At 54.2% G+C, this 26,296-nt stretch overlaps 1 protein-coding gene across 2 annotated transcripts in view; it reads right to left on the bottom strand.

Moving 5' to 3' along the window:
- KLF8 (Kruppel like factor 8) overlaps positions 1-26,296 on the bottom strand; it is an 89,600-nt gene that overhangs the window by 51,929 nt on the left and 11,375 nt on the right. The window contains exon 2 of one of the 2 annotated variants that reach the window (XM_034781103.1): positions 20,025-20,114. The exons of the other annotated variant lie outside the window; for it this stretch is intronic. The gene's annotated coding sequence lies outside the window, so the exon portion shown is untranslated. The remainder of the gene's footprint in view (positions 1-20,024; positions 20,115-26,296) is intronic. 2 annotated transcript variants of the gene reach the window in all.

Genomic DNA, 26,296 nt, shown 5'->3' with positions numbered 1-26,296 from the left:
GGAGGGGGCGGGGAGGAGCGGAAGGGGCTGAGGCTGAGGCAGTGGTTTCCCTGACAGCCACACTGGCGGTGCAGGGCTCCCACATTCCAGCTGCCCCTGGGGACAGACCAGCACCAGGGCTGAGATCCTCAGGACCCACCCTGCCCCTGCACCCCTCGAATCAACAGCCACCTGCAGCCTGGGCTGACCTCCCTCCAGCTTTCCATGGGGGAGGCTGCTCTGGTGCCTCACTCACTTACCCCAGAACTGGCTTGCTGGAGGCAGCCTCCCCTCTCCCACCACACAGGCTCCTGGGTAAAAGCTCAGCTCCCAGAGGCCAGGACCCCTGGGACCCACACCCGCAGCAGGATCTGGGCAGGTGCCAGGACAGCTCAGGTGACTGCAGCTACATCTTTCATTTGAAAACTGGGGGAGCTGGATGCACATGGAGCCAAGGGGCTGAGCAGAGGCCAGCAGACAGGGCTAGCTTCCCCCCTGCACTGCTCTGCCGGTGCCCCTCACCCCCGACCCGCAGCCCCCTGTATCCCACCCAGAGGTACCTCAGGGTTATTTTGTAATGCAGACAATCTGCCAAAAGAGACAAAAATGCAGCCAACAAAACTAGCGCCACCTGCGATCTGATCTGAATTTAAACCCAGGGTCTCCAAAGGCTCTCCCTTGTACCACCCCGCCCCCTAGGGTCCCTGGAGACCAGGGCACAGGCAGTGCTGTCCGAGGAGGTCCTGTGGTGGATTTCAACCATGCATTTCTACAGCCCTGCATAGACCTCCCAGGCCCCCTCTCTCCCTCTCCTCCTCCCCTCCCTGTAGCCAGGGCCAGCTCCAAGCCCTGGGGCTCTAGCTTCCAGGAGCTCTCATGGCAGATGGAGCTCTGGCCCCTTCCCCCCAGCTTTATTTCTGGGAGGCCCTGATTACTCCAGCATCCCTTCCTTCCCTGCAGCCTGACATCTGTGCTGGGCTGCCGCCTTAACCCCCAGATGCCTGGGCTGCCCGGGGCTAGAACCGTGCAGTGCGACCATGCACAAGGTGGCAGGAGAATCTACCCAGGCCAGGCCTGGGGCTGGCTCCCTGGGCCAGCTGGGGGCCGGTTCTCTGGAATGCTCAGCGAGGGGGCGGGGGGAAGCTCAGCCTTGCTTGATTGTAACCACATTGCAGCTTGTTTCTGGAACAGCGCTCAACGGTCTAGTCCTGGGCTACGAGAGGCTGGCTCAGGGAAGGGGGAGATGTGGCGGTGGGGCCTAGGGACTTCTGCGTTCCTGGGGCTGCACTAAGGGCAGGGGGAGCAACTCCGACTACTCAACAGCAGGCCCTTGCCCCAGAGGGAAATCCCAGCTGCCCTTGACCAAGGTGCCAGCCAAGGCGTAGCAGCAATGAATGGGGGTCCCAGGGATGCACGTGACCCCAGAACTCGAAGGGGGAGGAGCCAAGATATCATCTGCTCCCCACGGGCCAATCCCCCAGCTGTCCCTTGTGGCTCCCATGCCTGATGCCATGTGTCCTTCCACCTTGATCTCAGCCACTAATGCACCAGCCCAGGAAGGGTTAAGGGAAGACACAGAGGGGACTGTGGGAAGCAGAAGCGTGGGCACCTTGCCCAGTACTGCTCCCTCCATGCCAACACCGCCTGGAGTGAAGTTCAAGGATCCCCCATCCCTCCGGGTGGCTCCAGGGCTGAGCAGGGCAGGTGGTGCCCAATCCAGGGCAGGGGGCATGGCCCCCAAAGCTGGCAACTTGGCATAGTGAGGACTCCTGGCCCCAAGGCGTCTGCCAGCCCCTCTGGATGGCAAAGCCATAGCCAATGGGAGGCCTGGTTTGGGCCCTGGACAATAGAAGCCAGCTCAGTCCTGCACCAGTGACCTGTCTACATCCCCACAGCACCCTTCGCCCCAGAGCGCAAGTGGGGGGATGCCTCCAACACGGAGCTGCTCCAGGCGCCGTACCAGCCTGCCAGGGTTCAGGGAGGGGGAAGAGGACAAGAGTCAGTTTAGATGGAAGGAGAGAGATCCCTCACAGGGCATGAGCCTCCCATGGGAAGGGGCTCCCTTGAGTTGCTGACACTGGTCAGGAGAACAGGCTGTAGGGCACAACCCTTCCCAGCTCTGCTTTCCATGGTGTCTACACCAGGGTTCAATGCAATCTCATAGTGCCACGTTCTCCCACTGCAGCCCGCAGGGCAGGTGTGCTGCTGCAATCCCCCAGCATAGACAGGCAAAGGCCGGATTGACTCTTCCAGCGCAGGTCTTAGCCCACTTTCAAGCAGGGGTATGGAGAACAGGCGCACAACAACGGGACGCTCAGGAGTGCAGGCTCCAAGAATGATCGCTCGACACGTTGGTTTATGGAGAGGTTGGGGGTCTGGTCGAGGAATCCAGGAACACAGATCTCTGGCTCAAAGCGGGGTCTACATCGTCGGCCCCAGCCCCTGCACAGAGGGATTAGGGACACAGCACTCCACGCAATGGCATCATCTCCAAGTTCACCCATGGGATGTCTCAGCCAGGAAGGCTCCACAGAATGGAGCAGGGGGGTGAACGTGGGGGATAGGAGGAGCACCCCTGAGAATCTGCCCACACACCAGCCGTGGTATTTCAGATCTAAGTGTTGGGGGTCAAGAACCCCTGATTTAGGGGGTGAGGGAGATGCATGCACCCTGACAGCCCATCTGATTGAGGGGATGGGAAATGGTTCAGACAGCCATACCTCTCCCTGGGGCCTGGCACCACCACCAAGTCTCAGTGACTCAGGGGATGCTCCCCATCTGGGGGGTGGGAAGAGGCAAGTGCCCTCCAGATGGAATTTTCCAGCTGGGCTCTAGACAGAAAGGGACAAGCCACTCTCTCCCTCTATCCTCCTGCCACTGGCAGCTCCCAGCCCCAGCAGCTCAACCTGCCAGGGCCTCAGGCTCCAGGCAGCACCTGCTTCTCCTCATTACATGCAGAGGAGAGTCCCCTGGGAGTGGCAGGCCTGCCCAGACCTGGGGCTTTCAGATGTCAGGCTAGGTGGGGCAGATTAACGACTCCACTGACCCGAACCCAGGGAGGAGACATCTGCTCCTCCCTCAGCATCTCTGGGTCAGGACTCCCGTATCCCTCTGTCTGTCCAGCCATCTCAGGAGAACTCCCCCCACATACGGGAATATTCCCTCCCCTACCTCTGTGGCAAAGCAACGTTGTCATCTCCCTCCGTGCACGTGGGGGGGGCTGATTCCCAGGAACATTCAGACCCCTCTGTGTCACTCTGGCAGAAGAAGGGGGTGAAAACAGCCTGCTGAGATACCCCTCCCCACCTGGTGTGTGTGGCCTCCCCAGATAGTGTAGTGCTGGCAAAAGGGCCCAGCTCCCAGGCCCTGGTGTGGCTAGAGTACACTGCACTGCAGCTGTTCTCTGCTTCCCACAGACCATAGGGAGCAGAGCAGGAGTTGGAGCAGCCTTGAGGCTGCTCTGACTTTATGGCCCACAACGTAGGTTATCAATTCAGCCCCGCATACAGGGAACGGCAAGGTGGCTTACAGCCACTGTAACTCCTCACCGTTACCACCCCATGCATAGGAATGGGGAAGCAGAGAATCAGGCCCAGCAGTATCTCTCTTCCCCTCCTCTCGTTCATTTTGCCTCTGTGACTGAGGAGCACTGGCTTCGCCCTCTGACCCGCACTGACCCTCAAAGGTGAGCTGTTCTAGGGCCGGAGCAGCCAAGGCAGGTTCATGCAGCCCCTCTGGCACTGGGGCTGGGGGGTGGATGTGTGGCTAGATGGCAGCGTGATCAGAACTACTCCAGGATTCAAGTCCTGACTCACTGGCTCGGGCCCCATCCCTGATTAGAGGGGAGAGTGAGGCCTGACTGGCTGGATTTCTTTTCCCGGCACCACAAGAACTGCTGGATTGAGCCACCTCTGTGCTGGCCGACATGCCGGGAAGACGGTGCCATAGAGGCCACGTGACAGTCCCTGGAAGACTGCGCCAGGACACTGCACAGAGAAAGGACTGAGCCAAGTACCTGGGGTTCAGGCAGAATGGTTTCTCCTGGGGGCAAACCTGGTGCTACAGCAGGATGGCCCTTGACATGGGGCCCCACAGCTGCAGGGTCTCCAAAAAGACCCTACTGCAGGAGGATGGGTGCTGAAAACACCCAGTTCAGGGCAGTTATACAGAACAGGAGGCACTTGGCCCTGCCAGCGTGCCGGGATCCAGGACTAATGGGCGCGGGGGCTAAAGCGGGGGGAGCCAGTCACTCAGATGCAGTGACCGACAGGGCAAGGGGCCCGACCGGTGATGGAGGGAGGTTTTGGGGAAATCGGTGTTTCAGCATGTCCTCATAGAAGGTCCCTTCTAAGGTGCCATGTGGGCTTCCCCACCGAGCTCTGCTGATGCCTCTTAATCCCAACCCGAAGCCCCCTCCGTGATCCCAGCCCTGGGCTCTCCCAACACCCACAGTTCTGCTGATGCCCCTCACTCCTGACCTACAGCCCCCCCAATCCTTCACTATTCTGCAGACACTGTTTTCTACTCTGGTTGGCTCAGCCCTTGCATATTTGATACCAGATGTCACTGCAGAATGCAAGTCAAGAAACATTAGACCTCATTAAAACTCAACCTGCCCCGCTGCTGGGTGTGGTGCGAGTTCTGTAGGGCATTCTGCCCATGCACCTTCATCCTGACCTGCAGCCTCCTCTGCTACTCCAGTCATAGGCTCCCCCTCAGGGGTACCGATGCCCCTCAATCCTGAGGCACATCTTCTCCGCTGTTCTACTCCTGGACTCCTTTCCTCCCCAGACACACAGTTCTGCCAACGACCCACTGCAGCCGGACCTGCTAGCTCAGCCTTGGGCTCCTCCCTCCCCCAGCTCTGCCAATGCTCCTCAATCCTGGCCTGCAGCCACTCCTGCTATTCAGCCCTGGCGCTTCTCAAGCCTGCCAACTATGCCCAACTCTCCGCCTGCCCAAACATGCCCCTCCAGCACTATGCCGAGCACAGCAGATGCCCTGCACGTGACACTCCCAGCACCGTGACTCCCCAGGCCCCAGAGCACAACCTGGAGAGGAGCACAACTCAGGAGATGCCAGCTTTGCCAACGTCTTGCTCCCAGAGCACTGCCCTGCCTCTCCCACCAGGCCCACCCTCCCCTGCCCCAGCACGTGGGAGGCAAGGCCTATCTGGAGCACTTGGCCCCAAATCATCCCTTCTGCCACAATGCTGGCAGGGAAACTGAGGCATCGAGAGGCTATGGAACTCTACCAAGGTCACAGTGCAAGTCAGTGGCAGGAACAAACCCAGATCTCCCAACTCATAATCCACTGATCCAACAGGGACAGACCGGGGTCCCTGAGCCCAGGTCCCCTGCTCGGATCACTAGTCCATGCTCATTGGGAGTGCCACTTCACAGAGTTACCCTGCATTTCACCCCATAGTCAGTCCCTCCCCACTCCCAGCTCCATCAGTACGTGGCACTTCCCAGCTATGCCACAAACGACCAATTGGGTAATTACAGGGCTCAGAGACACATAGCTATTTAATGGGGTTTCCATCTGCCAGCAGTGGTGCACGCAGAAATGGCCACAGAACACCTGGAGCACGTGCCGGCTGCATGCAGCAGGAGGCCAGCAGGTACCCGAGCTCCCTGCTGCTCCCTGCAGGGACAAGCCCAGGAATAGATCAGCTTTAGAAACATGGGGCTTCACACACATGGCTAGAACAGCCACCCATCCCTACCCCATGTGAACAGGCAAGGCCGTGAACGCAGCACCCCATCCTCTTGAAATATTCATGGCTGAAAGGGATCTGTTGGCTATTATATACCAGCTGTGAGGGGGACAGAGGTCCTGCAGGCCACAGTGGTGGAGTAGAATAGCAGGGCTCTCGAAGCACTGTGCTGTGCAGGGTGTCAGTCCGAGCATAGAAGGGGGGCTACAGATCAGAGGCGCACAGGCCAAGTTCCCTGCCTAAAGGTGACTGCACCCAGCAACATGTGTTCAAGGGCTGATATTGCCGCAGGTTGCCCTGGCATTCTGCAATAACACCAGATATCAAATATGCAAGAGCTGAGCCAAGTGTCCCGCAGGTCTGAGGGGAGCCGGCACTGCCCGTCCTGCCAAAACTCCTCACCGGTTTCTCCATCCCCAATCTACGTGCCCAAAGAGCCCGAATGCTCCCAGGGGTCAGAGCAAATGGCTCTAGGGGGGACGGGGGGAGCTCTGCCCTCGCCAAGCACAGAACCTGCATCCCTCCCTAAAATACAAGCCCCTCGACTGCAAGGCAGCAACAAAACTGCAGGGACTTCAGCTCAGATCCAGAGATGGGTACTGTTCTGCTGGTCATAAAGCATGTGCTAGATCCACAGCTGGTGTAAACTAGTGTAGCTCCATCGACTGCCAATGGAGCGCTCCTGACTGGCACTGGCCCATAGGTCTAGAGGCACCGCAGGCAACCCTGGAAGTCTTACCCGTTTTAAGTCAGAGGAAGGAAATTTACCAAAAACCAAACCCTGCTGGGTGATCTGCCCTTCAAATTAACCTAATGCTGTGCCCCATTCTCTAGCCCCCCAAAGCACTTTACGCACATGAATTAAGTCCTTACCACACCTTCCCTGCCCTCAACATAGTGTCAGCAATGTTTGTTATTGAGATGGGGGAACTGAGGTACGGAGGCCAAGGTCGACATTTTTGTGCCTACTCATTCAGTATCCCCTTTCTTTGGGGGAAGGCACCAGGGATCAATTTTCAGGGGTACTCGGCCCCTGTACATCCATCCAACGTCAGGTGCTCAGCACTGCAGAAGAATCAGGCTGCTGGGAGCTTAGGGTGGGGCACCCCGAGCCAGCGTCTGCTCAGAATTAGCAGCCACTTTTGAAAGTTTTGGCCTAAGTGATCCAGTGGCAGAGCTAGGAACAGAATCCAGGTGCCCTACCTCAGACGCCTGCTCCAAGCAAGGAACAGAACCCAGACATCCTATTAGCCTCCCCTCCCCACCAGCTGCCCCTGCCCTATACTGTAAGACTGGCCCTGGGATTCCAACCGCCCCTGCTGCAGCCCTACAAACAAGAGGGGAACTCCCCCCATTTCCTGCATGTCTCACGTAAACAAACCCTGGCCCTGGGTTCAGATGTGAGCAGTAAGGTACGGTATCCAGCTGTTCACAATGGACACATAGCCCTTTGGAAGGGAAGAGAGGGGCACTTCCAATTTAAATCTGCAAAGGGATGGCTGGCATAAGGAACAGAATAATGGTCCCCAGGAAAACAAAAACAAGCATTTGCCAAAAGCCTCCACGCTCAGATATCCCCCTGAGCCTCAGGGTAGAGGTGACACTGTGGTCTGAGCAAAGGGTGTCTCTTCAAGGCCAGACATTAAGGTATGCAGGAAAAAATGGGAGGGGAATCTGGTGGTTGGAACTGGGGGTGGGATCAGGATTCCTGCCTTTGATTCCCAGCTCTGGCACTGACTCTCTGGGCGGCCTTGGGCAAGTCATGGCACGGCTCTGTGCCTCAGTTTCCCCTGTACAGCAGGGACAATGAGCTGGCCAGCCAATAGGTATGAATCTATTTTTAGTAAGGCGTTTGGGAGGGGATGCTGGGCTGGAGGCTGCCTGGGAAGTGCCCATGATCTCCTGCCCATTTTCAGGCAAACGAGCTTGACAGCATCTTTTCGGTAAGCAGCATCACCAGGACATGCAGCTGTACTCTCCTGCACCAGATCCTGATTGGGTCTGGCTATGGAGAATGCCTCTCTCCCCTTCCACTCCACCCCACCCCTGCTTAGACAGAGGCTCTATAGAAACTCAAGGCATGAGCTTCCAAGTGACAGAGCTGTTCACCAGCAGGAGGAGGGCTTTAAAGGGCCAGCAGCAACTGTCGCCTCCGCAGGCCTGGCCCCTGTGAGACTACCTCCCACTGCCACGCCTGGTCCTTTAAGAGCTGGATTTGTGCCCACCCTGAGAATGTGTCAGGGAGGAGAGTTCCCAGCCCTGTATTGGGCAGGACGGGCTGGTGGGTCTCAGGCAGAAGCACAGCGACACTGCAGTCGGGATCCCCCCTAGTTCCCCCCAGCTCACAGCTGTGACCTTCCAAGCCTGTCACAAGAGCCCGCCTCCTGCTCCATGGGAAACTAACCCTATTCTTAAAGGCACAGGGGCCCCGTTTCCTTAACCCAGGTTAGCTGGCCGGGTGGGGAGGGGGTTAGGGGGCCACAGGAGGCGGTCACCGAGCAAAAGGTGGCTGTCACCACGATTGCAATGCACTTGCATGCTGTGATGTGCTGCAATGAATCAGGAACATGCTATCTGTGCCGATGATGTGTCTGTACAGCGCCTAGCACAATGGGGTCTCAGTCCATGCACTGGGGCTCCTACATAGGATGGCAATACAAATAAGTATGGGCGAGTCCCTGTGTCCAACTCACTAGCAGCAGGATAATGGGGTTTGCGGTGGGGTGAGGGGCTGATTAAAGCCAAAATAGATGAGGGGGAGGGATCAGAAGGCTCAGAGCTCTTCACCAGCAGGTCATGCTTTGAAGCCAGCCCAAACCAAGAACTGTCACCGTCCATGGCTTACTGAGGGCCTGAAACCCAGAGAGAGGTGTGGGAGGGATCTCAGTCCAGTTCTTAGTGGGCAGGTATCTATAACCCACTGTCCCCTCCTATGGCGGCCAGGGTGTGAATGCCCCAGGGAGACCGAGGACCCCCAGAGAAGGGCTGAGCACAGTGCCTTTGGGCATCTGGAACCTCATGCCAGATCATCGCCATGGAAAGAAGCCCAGTGATGGGCTAAGAAGCTCAGCCTTCATGCCCACCAGCCCCATGTGGGCTGGGATGAGAGTGCCAGGCCTGGCTGCTCCTTGCTAGTGCATGGCCCATCCCAGACTCCAGAGCCAGCAAGAATTTCTGCAGAGCCAGGGTGCAAGGTGGCCTCTGGCAGAAGTGGCTGATGGGGCCACGTTCCCCAGAGCAGCAGTCACAGGGCTAACCCTGGGCTGGGGATGTAAACAGTTGCAAACAAACAGATCTTTCAAGCAGGAAAAGACCAGGGCGCTCAGTCTCAATACCAGAGGGGAACCGGCCAGACGGCCTGTGGGGAGTGGGAAGGAGAAGAATGGGATTTCTCACCAGTGGTACCGAATGGCCCTTTGCCCCAGCAGCTGGCAGGTGCTGGGATTCACCAGGAAAGGCCTGCCCATGACCCACGTTAACATCCCACGGCCCCAGGGCGAGGACGGTGCAGCTCAGCAACCCAATGAGCACCCAGTGGCTGTACTGCCCTGGGCAGGAATCCCGCAGAGGACAGTGCCCAGCGAGGCACACAATCCTTCTGCAGCACAAGCTGGGAGGGCCATGGGGAGAGTCGCTCCCTTGTCACCTCTGGGAAAACGCCCCAGGCCAGGGGGCTGATCCCCTTCAGGGCAGGGGGGAGGGCAAAGCAAAGGCGGATCAGGTGGGCCAGCAGGGACCATCTGGCACTTAGCCACTCTAGAGAGGAGTGAAGGAGCAGCTACTAAGGAAGAAACCAGCCCAGCTCATGTTTGGGACTCCAGAGCGGAGGCAGGGAAGGGGACAGAGAGCTGCTGAGATGCCCAGAGCAGGTGGGCGGCGGGGGACAGACCCAGCTCAAGAGGAATTTCAGGGAGAGAAGAGACAGGAGTTTGCATAGTTCAGTGGTGGCTGAAATACCAATCCACCCCAGCGTTATGCTCCCCTCCCAGAGTTGACAGCAGGTGCTTTGTGCATGGGCGGGGCAAAGAGAGAATTCCTGGGTAGACAGTTTCTTGGAACTGCCAGGGCTGTAGGTAGGTTCCCCCTCCATGAGCTAGGAACGCCCCGGCCAACATGCCACCTGCAGAGGAGCAGGCAGCTGGCAGCCTCTAGAGCAAGAGACAGGGCAACTTTCCATTCCCAGCATGCACAGCCAGGCTCTGGAGGCTGAGTGGCAGCGCCCCTCAGCTGCCAACTCAACACCAGAGTTCAGATGCAAGAGGGAAATGACCCCTTAGAAGGACTGGACAGATCTCCGCCTCTCTCTCCAACGCCCAGCCGGGGCACGTGGGAGGGAACTGTCAAAAGGACCAAGCATAGCCACGGGAGCCAGAACTCCTGGGTACTAGTTCCAACCCTGCTACTGACTCCTGCAGCCTTGGGCAAGTCACTTAATCCCAGTCACATGCCCCATCGGTAAAGTGGGCACAACAATCTTCACCTTCCTGACAACAGGGGGCTAGCAGGCTGAATGTGTTCCTAATTTTGGCTGGGAATGCCATAGCCAATGGGAGCTGCAGAGCTAGCGATCGGAGCGGTGCCTGGTGGCATCGCGTGGAACCCGCCTGGCCGCCCCTCCATCTAGGAGTGGAGCGACATGCTGCTGTTTCCTGGGAGTCGCTTGGACTTCCGTCCCCGGGAAATGCTGGGGCCGTTGGAGGTCAGCACGACCCGAAGCCCACACCCGTTTCCGTGCCCCAACCCCCTGCCTCCCTCCCAGAGCCTGCACCCCATACCCGCTCCCACACCGCAACCCCCTGCCCCAACCCTGAGCCCCCTCCTGCACCCCAAACCCCTCATCCTCGGCCCCACCCCAGAGCCCCCACCCCCAGCCGGAGCTTCACCCCCTCCTGCACCCCAACCCCCCTGCCCCAGCCCAGAGCCCCCTCCCACACTCCAAACCCCTTGGCCCCGTCCCAGCCCCCTCCTGCATCCCAAACCCCTCATTTCTGGCCCCACCCTAGAGCCTGCACTCCCAGCCAGAGCCCTCACCCCTTGCCGTACTCCAAACTCCTGCCCCAGCCCAGTGAAAATGAGCAAGTGAGCGAGGTTGGGGGAGAGCAAGCAATGGAGGGAGGGGGGATGGAATGAGCACGAGGGGGCCTTGGGGAAAGGGGCGGGACAGGGGTGCAGCAAGGTGTTGGGTTTTCTTCAATTAGAAAGTTGGCAGCCCTAGCACAGTGAGAGCACGCTGCACTGCTGTTCTAGGAGTGAGATGGGCGAGATGGAGGGAGCCCTTATGTGCCCCCAGAATAATACTTGGGGGACAAACATCTGGCTGATAGTTCCCAAAAGTGACTTGTAGTTTTGGGGGCCTCAGGGTTAGGAGACACCTCAAAGAGGCCAGATTTCCAGAGGGCGGGTGCTTAGCACGGTCTGAAAATCAACTCCCCCACCCCAGGTGTCTCAAGCTGGGCCCCCCCAAAATCATCAGCCAGCCACACAAACCTCAACCTTTCAGTGTCCAGGCTGATGGGGAGACACCCAGTATGGAATCCTCTCTGCGAGCAGCACGGCGTGGTTGCAATAGCAACAGCATCAGCACAGCTTCCCAGCTCAGGTCCCTCTTTGGGCAGCTGTTCATCGGGGGGGTGGGGGGAGAAGGGGGTGTCGAGACTTTTTTTCTGGACGCGGGGGGGGGGGGGAAGAGAGAGGCTGAAACAAGAGTCAGCGATGAGAAGGTACCAGAGGAAAGAGACCAAAGATTATGATGAAGGGAGCGGCAAAAGCTTAGAGAGCAGAGATCCCTTCTAGGGCTCCCTAAACAGGGTCATTAATAGCTTAGGGATGGGTGCCTCCCAAATACCCCTCAGGATGGATGGCTAGAATAGGAGCATCATTAAGATAGATGCCGAGTTCTCCTCAAGTCTCGGGGTAGGGCCATTGACTGACACTGGTCAATTAGTTAATTGTTATTTTGTTAGTGAATCCACCATGGATTAATCTTGGTCTATGGATCCATGGTGCACACTTTAGAAATTGAAAGCAGCTCTGTTCATTTACTGCCCCCCCTCCATCATCTAATATAACACAATCCAGACACCAGTAGATGTCCCACAGCACAAACCACAGAGCTCCTGCCCAGTGAGCTCCCCTGGCACCCCCAACAGCTACATCAGCCCATGTCCCACCAGCCACCTCTGCAGGAGAACCCATGAATGTCCTTGGGGCTGACAGCCCAGCACCATGCATGGGGACAGTCACCTGCACAAAGGCCAGCTCCAGTGCCATGGAACATTGTGTCAGTAACACCACTACAGGACCTGCTGTCCCACAGGCTCTAGGGAGCAGTGACGCACTCACTAGATGCAAGCCGTTGCAGGGAGACTTCATTGGACACATTATAAAGCTTAAAGGCTCAGATGAAACTGGATTGATCTGGACCGAGGCTCCAGCAGATGTGCCATATGTATTGCCCAACAGGAGGTCCCCACTACCCCGATTTAATGCATACTGGGCTTTTCAGACTGGCTCATCATGGCACCTTCTCTAGCTGTCTAGACTCCTGGTCAGCACCCACAATTTAGATCCTTGCACTGGATCTGAAAAATGAGCAGCTGCCAGGAGGAATGGAGGCACCAGTTTATTACACTCCATACTGCATTAGTACACAAGGAAGGGCAGTGTTTAGAGCAACTGTTCCATTTGTCGACAAGAACTGGTTAGGGGTTAGATCCAATGTGCAGACTGTACCTATGGTCCCTGCTGCTCCCGTGATGCAAGACCGCTTAACCGGTGTCCTCCCTAGTCTTTTGGGGTATGGGAGAGAATGAAGGTGGGCATCTCAGGACTCAAGAGGTGAAACAGCAGGTGTCTCGGTGTCCCATTAACCCCAAACACCACATGGCAATAATGATTCCATTTATAAATTCCAAAGGCCTCAACTCACTTCCCAGCTATACACAATGGCACTAGTGAAATGCAGCCACCTATGGAGTAAGAGGTCACACAGCACCTATGGGGATGGGGAGGGGAGGTTTGGAGAAAGACCCCCAGGGCAAACCGTCTTAGGCTAGTCGGCTCACAGCGCCAAACCAGTTTAACTAACTGGTCTGATTCTAAACTGGCACAGATCCTTGTATGGACACCTATATTACTTTAAATGTGGCTTCTAAACTAAATTGATCTGAAAGCTAAATTGCATAAGAGACAAGGAGGGTGAGGTAATATCTTTTATTGGACCAACTTCAGTTGGTGAGAGACAAGCTTTTGAGCTTACACACAGCTCTTCTTTAGGATGGGGTTTATTGACATAAGCAAAGAGTGTCCACAGAAAGGTTTGCAGAATGGGAATTAAAAAGGTCTTTGAACCAGTTTCTGGTTCTCTTATGTATGCAGATGTGGCCCTTGAAAGTGTGTCCCGGGAGCTTAACTATCCACCCAGGGACTTCTGTTTATCAGGAATCACTAAAGACTCAGAGTCAGCCACATGGGGTCCAGTTTATCAGCCCGAAAAGGAAGAGGCAGCCCTGCTGGGATCGGAACCTGTGACACCAGCAAATTCCAAACCTGCTGCTTAGACCACTACACCGACCCCCAGGGCCAGGAACGGAGAAGGGTCTGCGAGGGTTGAGTCGCTGTGTTTGCAGCACAGACAGCCTGGAACCTCCCTATCCTCACACACCCTACAGATGTGTGCATGGTGTTGCACATGCACCACATACCATCATCCATCCAATGTGGGGCAAGAATGCCCAACATCACCCTTCCAGCAGGGCTGGCCAGGCCTTGGCTGACACCCATAGGAAGTTTGTGGAGACAGGCCACATAGGGTATGCGTACACTGCAAAGAACACCCACAGCAATGAGGCTCCAAGCCCAGGTTAACTGACTTGGGCTCATGCTACGGGGCTAAAAATAGCAGTGTAGAGGTTCCGGCTCAGGCTGGTGCCCAGGCCCTGAGACCCTCCCTATCACCAGGTGTCAGAGCCCGGGCTCCAACTAGAGTGGGAACGCCTACACTGGTGTTTTTAGTCCCATCACGTGAGCCCTATGAGCCAAAGTGAGTCGACCCGGACTCAGACTCGCTGCCATAGGGCTTTTTTTTGCAGTGTAGACATACCTATAGAGTCATCTCAGGGACTTCCATGACACTGCACTCTGCTATAGCCCCTCCCATTAGAGCAGATACAGGTGTGACGCTGGCACACCAGGTAATGCTGGAGAGTATTCAGGTCAGTTCACTTGCATATTAGTGTAGATCCAAATGAGTGTAAATGTAAAAGTGTATTCAGATGTTTAAACCTCATGAAAACTAGTGGAATGTTACTTGCATTGTTTTCACTCATCTGTTGGTGTTATAATGTAGTAGCAAACATTTACCCTAGAGGAAATGTATCCTGTTTGCACTAAAGCATAGCCCATCTAAAAGCTGTCCCCCTGCTGTGATGCATCCTTTCCCCAAACAAAGCTCCAGCTGGGATCCACTGCTATTTCTCCATAACAGATTCCTTCACTGGATCAGCCCTCCACACTGGTACCAAAAAACCATGAGGAGCTATCGTAAAATCACCTGTGCTGGCAGAGAGGGCTCAGGGCTGGGGGAGAGGGGAGGAAGAGAGTTTAGGCTCAGAAGGAGGTTGTTTGCTTCATAGTCATACCCAGGATCCACTCTTAATATTTACAGCTCTTCCCACAACTGCAGAGAAAGTTTCCTAGCTAGGTGGCTACGGCCAGCGATGCAGAGGCACCAACAGGGCCTGCGGCTGCTCTGTACTGAGGGATGCAATTCACGGCAAAAACTGGGGCAGACTCCACTGGAGTAAAACCAGATGCCCTAGGACTGGAATCTGAAGGCCTCTGAATGTCTCAGCACCTCTGTTCTCTACTATATGGCCATGTGATCTAAGGGCTCATCCCACAAAAGGGGCAAAGTGATCAGTAACAAGCCACGACTTGCAGCTGCTCCATGCAGCGAGTCTCTTTCTACATGCCAGTAGCCAGGCTGCGTGGTGTTTTCATGCCTTTAATTCCACCTCTTTGGGCCCCAGGAGAGTCGTTATTCCTCACTCTCGTGTATTGGTAGTGAGACAGGATGAGGTGGCAGCAGAGAACACCACTCCATCCACAAGATCTGCTACCATCAATGGCTGTGCTAAGGAAAGGTGGGCCCAGGTGAGTTGTGTGAAACGCATATGACCTCTCCTCCCACTCATGGCAATAGGTCATCAATGGGAAGACAGGGAAAACCAAAGTTTCTATGAACAGATCATGAGCTTGCAACTGGTGTCTGACAGGTCAAGACTTAGGCCATAAGGATTTCTGATGGGCAACCCGGTGGGCTGGAGTTTTATGAGGGGGATATATCATCCAGTGACTAAGACAGAATTTGCACAAGAGATGCTATAAACTATAAAAGTTATATTGTAACAGTCCTGTGCATTCACACAGAGCTTTTCACCCAAGGATCTCAAAGCACTTCGTAACACAGGGATGACCTTTCGTAGATGGGGAAACTGAGGCTCGGAGAAGGGAAATGACTTACCCAAGATCACGTGCATTGAATCAGCAGCAAAGGTGGTTTAGATTAGAATCCAGGTCTCCTGATGCCTGCTCTAACCACTATATATCACTGCCTTTTCTGTAGCAGGGAAGTTCAAATTCCAGTGTCTCTTTAATCCCCCTTTCTATTAGTTACCTTGAAAGATCACCTGTGTCTAGACAAGGACTGTGAAAAAGCACCAGGGATGTTTGGTTACTTCTCTGCAGACCTACAGCCTGACTGGATGCACTCAACAGATGCTGGTTCTTTCCCCCAGTGCCGAGCAAGGCCCTGAGATACATGATCTCCAAGTGCATCAGGTTCCAAATATCTCAGCTCCCGGAACCCACAGGTTCAGATTTGGATGGGGAGACTCCATCCTTGCTCCTCCCCGGATAGAAGTCCCCCAAGATCCAGGCTATTTGCATGGGGCTGGGTGGGGTGAGATTGGGGAGGTGAGAGCTTCTAAACCAAAGTTCTCACCACTGCAAGGGCATTAGCGACCTGAGAGCCCTTTCACAGCAGGATGGATTTGCCCTGGTTTCCTTAACCAAAATGTGGGCATGGTTGAAGAGCCATCCCAGCAGCAGGTGCCTGTAAGATGGGGGGTGGAGGGTGTCTTTGGAGATGAGAGGCACGATATACACCGGAACAGCTGATTATCCAAAACAGAAAGCGAGATCGCCCTCCCCCATGAGCACATATGTGTTACACAGCCGTACACGCCTGCAAACCACAGGACGCTGTCTCTCACCCCATGCACTCCCACCCCCACCTCACACGCTCAAAGGAGGATGCATTTGTGGGGACTTCCTCACCCCATGCAGGAAGTGAAACCTGAACACCGGGGAGCAGCGTCAAAAACCACCTCCGGACCCGGAGGGAGGCAGACTTAGAGGCATTGGGATCTCTACGGCCTTAGGACAACTGCTCTGCATGACCTCAGCGGCGAGGACGAGGGACCCGGCCACTGCGTGGAATGGCTCAGCCCAGTGCATGCTGGGTCTGGAGAACTGGACCCCCTCAGCATCAACGTAGTGGGAGACCTGGGAGGTGAGGAACACTCCAGCCCCACCAGGAATCAGAGGTGAAACTGGAGAATACCTGCCCCACTGGCGATGGAGGAGCAAGAGTCCCTGCTCCTCTGGCAATGGGAGAGGCCAGTGGGGAAGCTGCCCAGCTCATCTGGCAGCAGTTTGCTGTGAGGGACGGGCTCTTTCCTGATCCAGATTCAGGGCAGTGGTGGTGCTGAAGTTTAATCAAGGGACAGGCACTGAAGAGGCCTGAGCCCTGGATCCTGGAGGAGAAGATCAAATCCCAGGCATAGCAGTGTCTGTGCATGGGGAAGTTAGAGACTGGGAGAAACCAGAGGTGAAATGCAGGGAGTGCCCAGTAGGGTTGGCACCAGTGTGGTTAGTACAAGGCAGGACCTGCTGCAGTTGCTGTGTCTGGGCACATCATAAGAACGGCCATACTAGGTCAGACCAAAGGTCCCTTTAGCCCTTTAGTCTTCCGACAGTGGCCAATGCCTGGTGTCCCAGAAGAAATTAACAGAACAGGTAATCATCAGGTGATCCATCCCCTGTTGCCCACTCCCAGCCCCCGGCAAACAGAGGTTAGGGACACCATCCCTCCCATCCTGGCTAATAGCCATTGATGGATCTATCCCCCATGAATGTATCTAGTTCTTTTTTGAACCCTGTTACAGTCTTGGCCTTCACAACATCCTCTGGCAAAGAGTTCCACAGATTGACAGTGCATTGTGTGAAAAAAATACTTCCTTTTGTTTGTTTTAAACCTGCTAACTATTAATTTTGTGTGGTGACCCCTAGTTCTTGTGTTATGAGAAGTAAATAACACTTCCTTATTTACTTTCTCCACACCTGTCATGATTTTATAGACCTCTACCATATCCCCCCTTAGTCATCTCTTTTCTAAGGTGAAAAAGTCCCCGCCTTATTCATCTCTCTTCATATGGCAGCCATTCCATACCCCTAATCATTTTGGTTTCCCTTTTCCAGTTCCAATATATCTTTTTTGAGATGGGGTGACCACATCTGCATGCAGCATTCAAGATGTGGGCGTACCATGGATTTATATAGAAGCAATATGATATTTCTTGTTTTATTATCTATCCCTTTCTTAATGATTCCCAACATTCGGCTTGCTTTTTTGACTGCTGCTGCACGTTGAGTGGATGTTTTCAGAGAACTATCTGCAATGACTCCAAGATCTCTTTCTTGAGTGGGAACAGCTAATTTAGACCCCATCATTTTGTATGCATAGCTGGGATTATGTTTTCCAAGGTGCATTACTTTGCATTTATCAACATTGAATTTTGTCTGCCATCTTTGATGCCCAGTCACGCAGTTTTGTGAGATCCCTTTGTAGCTCTTCACAGTCTGCTTTGGATTTAACTATCTTGAGTAGTTTTGTATCATCTGCAAATTTTGCCACCTCACTGTTTACTCCTTTTTCCAAATCATTTATGACTACATTGAACAGCACAGGTCCAGATCCCTGGAGGACACCACTATTTCCCTCTCTCCATTCTGAAAACTGAGCATTTATTCCTTTTATTTCCTATCTTTAAGCCAGTTACTGATCCATGAGAGGACCTTCCCTCTTATCCCATGACAGTTTATTTTGCTTAAGAGCCTTTGGTGAGGGACCTTGTCAAAGGCTTTTTGAAAGTCTAAGTTTACTCTATTCACTGGATCACCCTTGTCCACATGCTTGTTGTGTTGACCCCCTCAAAGAATTCTAGTAGATTGGTGGGGCAGGATTTCCCTTTACAAAAGTCATGCTGACTCTTCTCCAAGAAATAGTGTTCATCTACGTATCTGATAATTCTATTCTTTACTATAGTTTCAACCAATCTGCCTGGTACTGAAGTTAGGCTTACCAGCCTCTAATTGCTGGGAATCTCTCTGGAGCCTTTTTTAAAAATTGGCATCCCATTAGCTATCCTCCGGGCATTGTCACTGAAGAGCAGGGCTTGGGGTTCAGGCTCCCAGTTGACGCCCCCTGGTCTCTGGAAGGGGGGGTGGCAGATGTCAGAAGGACAGGAACAGAGAGGAGGCGGGGAAGATTTGGGATGTGGTTTGCGGAGGTGGCTGCTGCCCAACGGGAGCGCTAGAGATGGTGTCAGATGCAAAGCAGCAAGGGAGGACCCTGGGGAGAAGCCTCCGGAAGAGGGACACGAGAACCAGATTTCCTCGCAGGCAGAGCTATGAAGGCCAAAGTGCAGGCTGTACTGGGGATAGCGAGCACCAGGAGGGGCTCAGGAATGGCAGAGCAGGTGCCTGAGGGAGCCAGCTGGAAGGAGGAGCAGGTGTGGATGGGGAGACAGCACACAGATGGTTTGGGCCAGTGATGGGGACAGACACATACAATATGACCAAAGCAGAAGAGAGAGTGGGGGCACTGGAGTAAGGAGGAGTGGACATGATGCGGGTGGCTAAGGGAACTGAAGGAGGAGTGGGGATCAGCAGGGACTACCATGGGCTCAGCACTTGTAGTTTGGTGCCAGGATTCCTTTCCAAGGGAAGCTGCAGCAGCACTGAAAGGAGGGAGGGGACAGGCAGGTTCCAAGGAGATAAAGAGGTCACAGAATATTGGCTCACGGTGCAGTGTGGCGAGGCAGAAGAGAAGGTTACAGGCTCCGCAGAGGGAGGAGACCTCAGTTGTTCAGCTCCCGGGAGAGGACCCAATATTCATGTACTCATAGTGTATGGTCCACACAGGCCAAAAGTGAGGGATAGCTGCTGTGAGTGGAGGGCTATGCACTCAGGAGAGGTTACACCCTAGGAGCAGCAATTAAAAGCATGATCAACTGAGCAGAGAGGGCATTAAGGACAAGGGAGTGCTAAAGAAGCCGGATTAATATAGGGATGAGGGCTGATCTGGGGCAGAGATAAGGGGAGATGGAGGCGTGTCCTGGTAAGACCACATGCAGAACAAAGGCAGGGTAGGGAGGTGCTCCTGAAGGGAGTTGAAGTCGGAGTCAAGATTATGGGCTACTGAGGTATGGACGATTTCAGTGTAATTGATTGTGTGATTATACTACACACAACATGGCTAATATAGGGCTCTGAAGAACTGTTTACAGAAAACAAATTAGCAACATATTGAACCTTTCTTTCCCTAAAATCTGACTAGACTAATTTAACACATGTTAATGTCACATCTGCAAATCCTAGTCTAAACACTGCTTATATTACCCTGGTAAAACCGCCTAGGTTACAAATTAAATCATTCATTGCATCACAAAAGTCCCCAGTTCAGATCAGGGCCCCATTGTATGAGAGAGTCCCCACCCCAGAGAGTTTACAATCTAAACAGACAAGCCAAAGGAAGTATTATCCCCATTTTACAGATGGGTAGACTGAGGCACAGATATTAAGTGACTTGGGGTCACTCAGGGAATCTGAAATTAGAACTTGCATGTGCCAGTCCAGTGGTTAAACCATCACACAACCCTTCCTTCTTCCACTGTTGGTTTTCTATTAGTGCTCTACTTGGGACCAGACCAATCGGTTGTCTTCTCAGGTAGTCATGCACTCTATGGTAACTCTCGTCCAGCACTTTGCAATTCTGGTCCAGCATTACCATCCCATTTTACTGGTAGGTAAACTGAGGTGCGGGGAGGGGAAGTGACTCACACAGCAAGCTTTCAGCAGAACCCAACTGGCAAGCACTTTGGCAAAGTGTGAGGCACAGAGAAGCCAGCAGGAGTTAAGTGTGATCTGAGCAGGAGCAGATCTGATCAGGATTTGTACAGTGCCAATAAACACAGCATCTCACCACTGCCAGGTGACTTTGTAGAAGGAAACCACATGCTAAGAATGCTCCGGGTCAGCTGGCTGGGGGGCACTGGCCCAGCAATGGTGGTACCTGGAAGGGACAATTTTAGCTATGAAACAACATTAGGTACCTTGATGCAAGGCCACACACAGGAGGAAAGCATGCAGGGCTGTGGGGCCCCACAGCCCTGCATGACTTCTGAGACCATGCCTGGAGGGGGGGCAGGGGGAACAAGGCCAGGAGTTGCTCCCCCGTTTCCAGAATTCGGGCAGAGCAGGGAGGAGGAGGAGGGGAGGGGAGGAAGCCAGGCTGCCAGTTGCGGAAGCTGAGCGGTTGTTGTGCCCAGAGCCAGGCCCACAGGCGAGAGGAAGGCAAACATGCTGCAGGGCTGTGCAATGAGCAGCCGTGGTTGGGGGGGGGGGGGGGGGGGGGGAGGGATGTTGGATTTTGTGTTTGTTTGGCCTAATCCTCTGACCCGGTCGGCTGCTACACCTCCTGAACCTGGGACCGTTGTGCAACGCTAGCTGGGGGGCCTGCGCTAGGCTGCGGCACAGAGACGCAGCTGGGTGTGGTTAGCAGGTTACCACACCCCTGCCCAGCGGCAGGGCCCCTCAGCAGCCCAGCCCTGCTAATCCCCAGCTGGGAGGAGAGAGCGGGAGCACGGGGCCCAGGCAGGTGCTCTCCTGGGGACGGTTTCTTTTGGCTCCAGAGCCACAGAAAATCTGCCTTTTTTTTGGTCCCAAAAAGACAGCTGGGGAGGAGGTGGAGGGGAGAGAGCAGCCTGGGCTCAACGCTGACAGCTGGGGAGGGGGTGGGGAGGATGGCACAGCGGACACAGACCCAGGGCTGGCAGGATAAGCAGCAGCTCACATGCGTCTGCCTGACAGACCCCAAGAGTGGCTGCAGAAGCAGAGAGGGGCGCTCACCCCTGGTGCAGGGCCTGGGGTTGAGTGGGAAACAGCAGCGGCACAAGGGAGAGGGGAAGCCCCCAGTTTATACCCATCTCTGGGGCGGTAAGGAGCAGGAGGCTAAGCCCACTTGGCCCAATCAGATCAGAGCAGCTGCCCCCCCATCCCTCCCGATTCTGACCAGAGGAAGGGGCAGCCTCCAGCCCACCAGGTGTCAAATCCCTCTCTGAGCCAGCAGCATGTGCCCTAAAGCACAAGGGTTGGGAAGAGGCCAGGTTGAAGTGAGCGGAGCCCTAGCAAGAGGTCCTCAATGAAAATCCTAGGAGACCCTACATCAGGGGTTCTCAAACTGGGGGTTGGGACTCCTCAGGGGGTTGTGAGCTGTCAAAATCCACCCCAAACCCTGCTTTGCCTCCAGCAATTATAATGGTGTTAAATATATAAACAAGTGTTTTTAATTTGGGGGGGGGGTCGCACTCAGAGGCTTGCTATGTGAAAGGGGTCACCAGTAAAAAAGTTTGAGAGCCACTGGGGTACATCATCATACAGCACAGCTGGCAGGGTACACGTCCCCAGGTGACACCCAGCTCCTTGATCCCTCTGCCAAGACAGCCAGCAAGGGGTTAACCATGAGGCAGACACCTCTCCACAGCAGACTGGGCGGAGGCCATCAAATCCATCCCCACGCCCCCAGCCACAGCAACTTGGTGGGCTCAGGCTGGCACAACCTAGTATTGAATGACCCTCTGTCCCTTTTCTAATCCCCTGGGTCCTTCGCTCCTGGGTCGAACAACTCCAGAAACCCTGCTGAGGCCATTACGTTTGGCTGGGATCTCACACCAACATGGGGGGGATTTTGGAGATGACCCGAACTGCAAGGCTGGGATCTAGGCTACACACACACCCACACACGGATACAGCTCTGCTCAAAGGGTCAGACCCGCCGAGATCCTGGCCCCAATATTTCACAGAGGCAACGAACCCAGCTGGATTGGTACACCCAGCCCTGCCCCAGAGTGGCACTGGGAGCTCTAGCGCCCCCTGCTGGCCAGCAGGAAGCACCTCTTCACCCTATGCCAAAGCTCCTGCAGCATGAAGTGCTTTGTTGTAAAGGGGCGGGCACGGTGGCAAGAGCCAGAGCACAGTGAAGCAGCCTCCCCGCTGGGGCTCCCCTTCGCCAAGGACATCTGCAATCCCCACGGGGGCCTGCTGCAAGTTCTCAATGTCACACAGGCTGCGTACGCCTATAAACAGCTCAGGCAGAGGCTGGCAAAGGCCCTGGAGTAGCCGCTGCAGACAGGCCCAGAGATAGTCACGGGTGTGCAGCATAGGAATCATGTACACTTGGTACTGGGGATAGAGTTTGGCCTTCTTTCAGGGAGGCGTCACAGGGTTGGGACATTAATCATTGTTATTTACTTGTGTCGCAGACACACCTAGATGCTCCCAGCTAAGATCAGGGCCTCATTGTGCAGAACACTGTACCTTCTGGCAGCGTAAGAGACATCCCCACCCCATAGAGCTTACAGTCCATACAGACAGGACATGGGAGGAGAAACCGAGGCACAGAGAGGTGATGTTACTTGCCTAAAGTCACCCAGCAGGCGCAGCTAGGATAAGAACCCATGTCTCCTGAATCTCCGCCATATCCTCTAGCCCTGGGGGTTGCGAAGTTATTACGTGGGGGGTCACGAGCTATCAGCCTCCACCCCAAATCCCACTTTGCCTCCAGCATTTAGAATAGTGTCAAATATATAAAAAAGTGCTTTTAATTTATAAGGGGTGGTCGCACTCAGAGGCTTCCTATGTGAAAGGGGTCACCAGTACAAAAGTTTGAGAACCCCTGCCCTAGCCACTGGGCCACATCAGCTCTTGATTCGGGGGAGAGGGGGGGGGAAATTTGCTTAGGAAAGCAAATATTTTATGCTACTTCCATTGCTTCCTGCATCTGACCTGGCTGCAAGAGCTGCTGTCTTGGGAGCAGAAGCATTTCCAAGCCCAGCCAGACACCGAGCAGCAGAGACGAATACTGTGGGACCCTCTTGCCTAGTGGGTTTGGAAGCTAGCAGGCCTGGTTCTGCCAAGTACTCACTCTACAGCCTGGGAGAAGTTTCTTCCCCTCGTTGTGCCTTGGTTTCCTCATCTGTAACATGGGGATAGTCATGTTTTGTAATGTGCTTTGCGATCCTGAAATGAAGGTGGGCAAAGTTCATGAACAGAGAAGTTCATGGAGTTTATTTATTCCCCCTCCTAGGTTTGAACTGGGTTCAGTCTGGGTTTGAAGCGATGGGGCAGAGGGGCGGGGGGTAGGGATATTTGGAATCCAACCAATCCACCCTGCCTTTCCCCATTCTGGAGCCAGGTGGCCTTTGCCCAGTGCCTCAGTACAGAGGGCCCGGGCACAGTCATGCTGTCCAGTGCTGGACAGTTACCAAGTCCTGTAGGTTTCATTTGATAGCAGGAGGAAAAATACGCCAGGCTAAGCCTGGTGTAAATGCTCACCTCTTTGCAAAGCACCTTCCCATGAGCATTCCCCCTGAGTGGCTGGAAACGGGAAGAAACCATTCTGCCCAGGAACATCCACCTATGCCTCAGCCACAGACAGAGCAGAGGTTACCCAGTCATCTTTGAAATGTTACAGCTTGTCCATGGTGACCGTCCTGCTCAGCAAGGGCCTTGCTGAGACTAAGGTTTGGGAGGCATTATATGTGTTTACCTGACTAACACGTGTGTTAAAAGGCACATTGCCTTGTTTACACATGTTGGCTGACACCTTCCCAATCCTAGCCTAAACACAGGTCTTCACTGCACATGTAACTCAACTGATCCGCAGCCAGGTTAGCCCAGCGTGGTGCAAGCCCCTCCATAGCAAAGGCCCACCCACCTACCACGTTCTCCCTGTTCCTGCACTCGCCCATCTGAGTCATGGCCCATGGTGCTCCGTGCTGAGACACTCCAGGATTCTTTCCCAGGCAATTGTGGGAGACTTTGTCCATCCTCCGGGGAGAACTGTACCAGCACCTAAGTGATTTTTGCTTGTGTCGTCACTGCAAAGAGGGCAGGGTCCAGCCCAAGTTAAATTTAAGCCAGGTTCTACCCCCCAGCTGGGTCAGCAAACTGGGGCTTAAAGCACCGCCACACCCAAGTCAGAGGTTTTCTATGTGGACTGGAGTGGAGGGAAAGGGTCTGAACTAAAATCCAGGTAAGAGTCCAGGTTAACTATGTAATGAAGACATCCCTAAGAGACCAACCAGCACCTTTGCTGAAGCTTAAGCTCAACCTAATTTCTTTCTGGAGTGCCAGCCTATTGGAGAGTGCGAATGGTGGGTGGAGACCAGCTGTCCTGCAGAGCGATATCCTATAGCCACAGCTCAGGGACAGAGCAGCAGGGGCAAGGCAGGCTACCCGCCAACGCGCCTCAACTAGAGCTGGGTCCGGATTTGCCACGGAACACTGACAAAGAAACTGGAAGGTTTTCATTTCGTTCAGGGGATTTTCCAACTAATCAAAACATTCACAACATGTCTAAATTTCCCTTTCAGTTTGGGACCTGTCTTCCCCTTCCCCCCAGAGGGAACCCCCCGCCCCCCATGCTGCTAAGAATGAATGAGAGGGCATTTCAACAGTAACATCACCAAAAGCCACTCTGCTCTCCAGGACCCCAAGAGCTTCTTCTCACGTCTAAGGAGACAGAATATCTCCAGCAGGACCCGCAAGCTCCATCTGATTTGCCTTCAAATGGTTACACCTCCCTAACCTGATCATTCTGCAGTACAGTGTTGGTACTACTTCGACTGAGTTCTTTGGGGGAAGGGACTGTCTTTTGTTCCATGTCCATGACTGGGGCTCCTAGGAACTACAGAAAACCAAAATAAATATTAGTCTAGTAAACCCAGTCAACATCAGTGCCTCATTGTGCTACGTGCTGTACAAACCTAGTATCAGGCAGTTCCTGCCTCAGAGAGCCGACAATCCAGATGCTGAGACACTACAGTGATGAACACAGTATAAGAACCTATACAGAACAGAATCTAAGACGACAAGACAGAACGGGAGAAAGGGATACAACCACAAGCAGAAGATGGGGACCTGAGGCATGACGAGATTAAGTGATTTACATAGAATATATAGAATATTAGGGTTGGAAGGGACCTCAGGAGGTCATCTAGTCCAATCCCCTGCTCAAAGCAGGACCAATCCCCAGACAGAGCCACTCTCCAATAGGCTGGCACTCCAGAAAGAAATTAGGTTGAGCTTAAGAACCCTAAGTGGCCCCCTTTACCCAAGGTCACACCGGATCTGTGTATTTATATACCAGTGTCTCCAAAACAGAAAAAGGAGGCACCATTTTGGGGTGACAGAGCCAAAAAGCATATGCAACCACTGCTGCGTTGCAGCAAACTAATGGCCAGGACCCAGGTCCTGCAGACACGACTGATGCACAGGGATTGTGGAGTTCAGCATGCACCAGCTAGGAATGGCTGGAAGGGGCAGGGAATCCCCGAGAATGAGACAGGGTAGCACAGAGATAAAACCCAGCCACAGAGCACCGTTCCCCTTCGGTGATCTCTGGCAAAGCCAAGGTGCTCCCTTCGCTCCAGCCCCAGTCAGCACGCACTGGGCCCTATGGACACACATTGGTATGTCTCAACAAGAGCCCTTTTGTTGAGGGGCAGAGGCTATTTCCTTTCAGTCCCTTAAAAAAAAAAAAAAAAAAAAAAAAGGACCCGGAGCAAACAGGGCAGCAGGCTTAGAGCAGAGATCGGATTTCCCAGGACGGCATGTTCTGTGTTACCCTGCATGCCAGCAAGGGATCCTGGGGTCGTGAACTCCAGCCCACTCTGACAAGGACACACTGCGGGGAGTCGGAGGGCAGGGTCCGAGGTGGGCTGCTCCAGCCAGTGAAGATCAATGCTTCAAGGAGAATCGGGGCTCACGTGGGTAGCCCAATGGGTGGAGGGGAGGGAAGGAGCAACAAGCTTAGAAGAAACAGCTGGAAATCTTTATGTCGCCCATGGAGGCTGCACTGGCCAAGATCAGCAGTCATTGGCCAGTGACGGTCACGTAGAACATAGCATCACATGGGTCAGACACAAGCTTCCTGTTTGTTCACTTTGGCCATGGCCTGGGACCCATGCCAAATTGTTCCCTCCAGGAGGAGGTAGTTTGGATTTGGCCTGAACCGGGGAGTTTCGCACCTGTTTTAAACCTGCATAAGCCACACCAGAGCAAGATCTATATATCACCAATGCAGTGGTTTCACTAAGGGTTTGACCTGCAGAAGTTACATTGGTGCAAAAATCCATAGCACAGGCAAGCCCTAAGTGACCCAAGCTTAAGGCATGGCATGCAGAGACTCCCAGG

This window comes from Trachemys scripta, chromosome 9 (assembly GCF_013100865.1).
Source record: "Trachemys scripta elegans isolate TJP31775 chromosome 9, CAS_Tse_1.0, whole genome shotgun sequence".
Lineage (NCBI taxonomy): Eukaryota > Metazoa > Chordata > Testudines > Emydidae > Trachemys > Trachemys scripta.
This window is presented reverse-complemented; position numbering and strand designations above follow the sequence as displayed.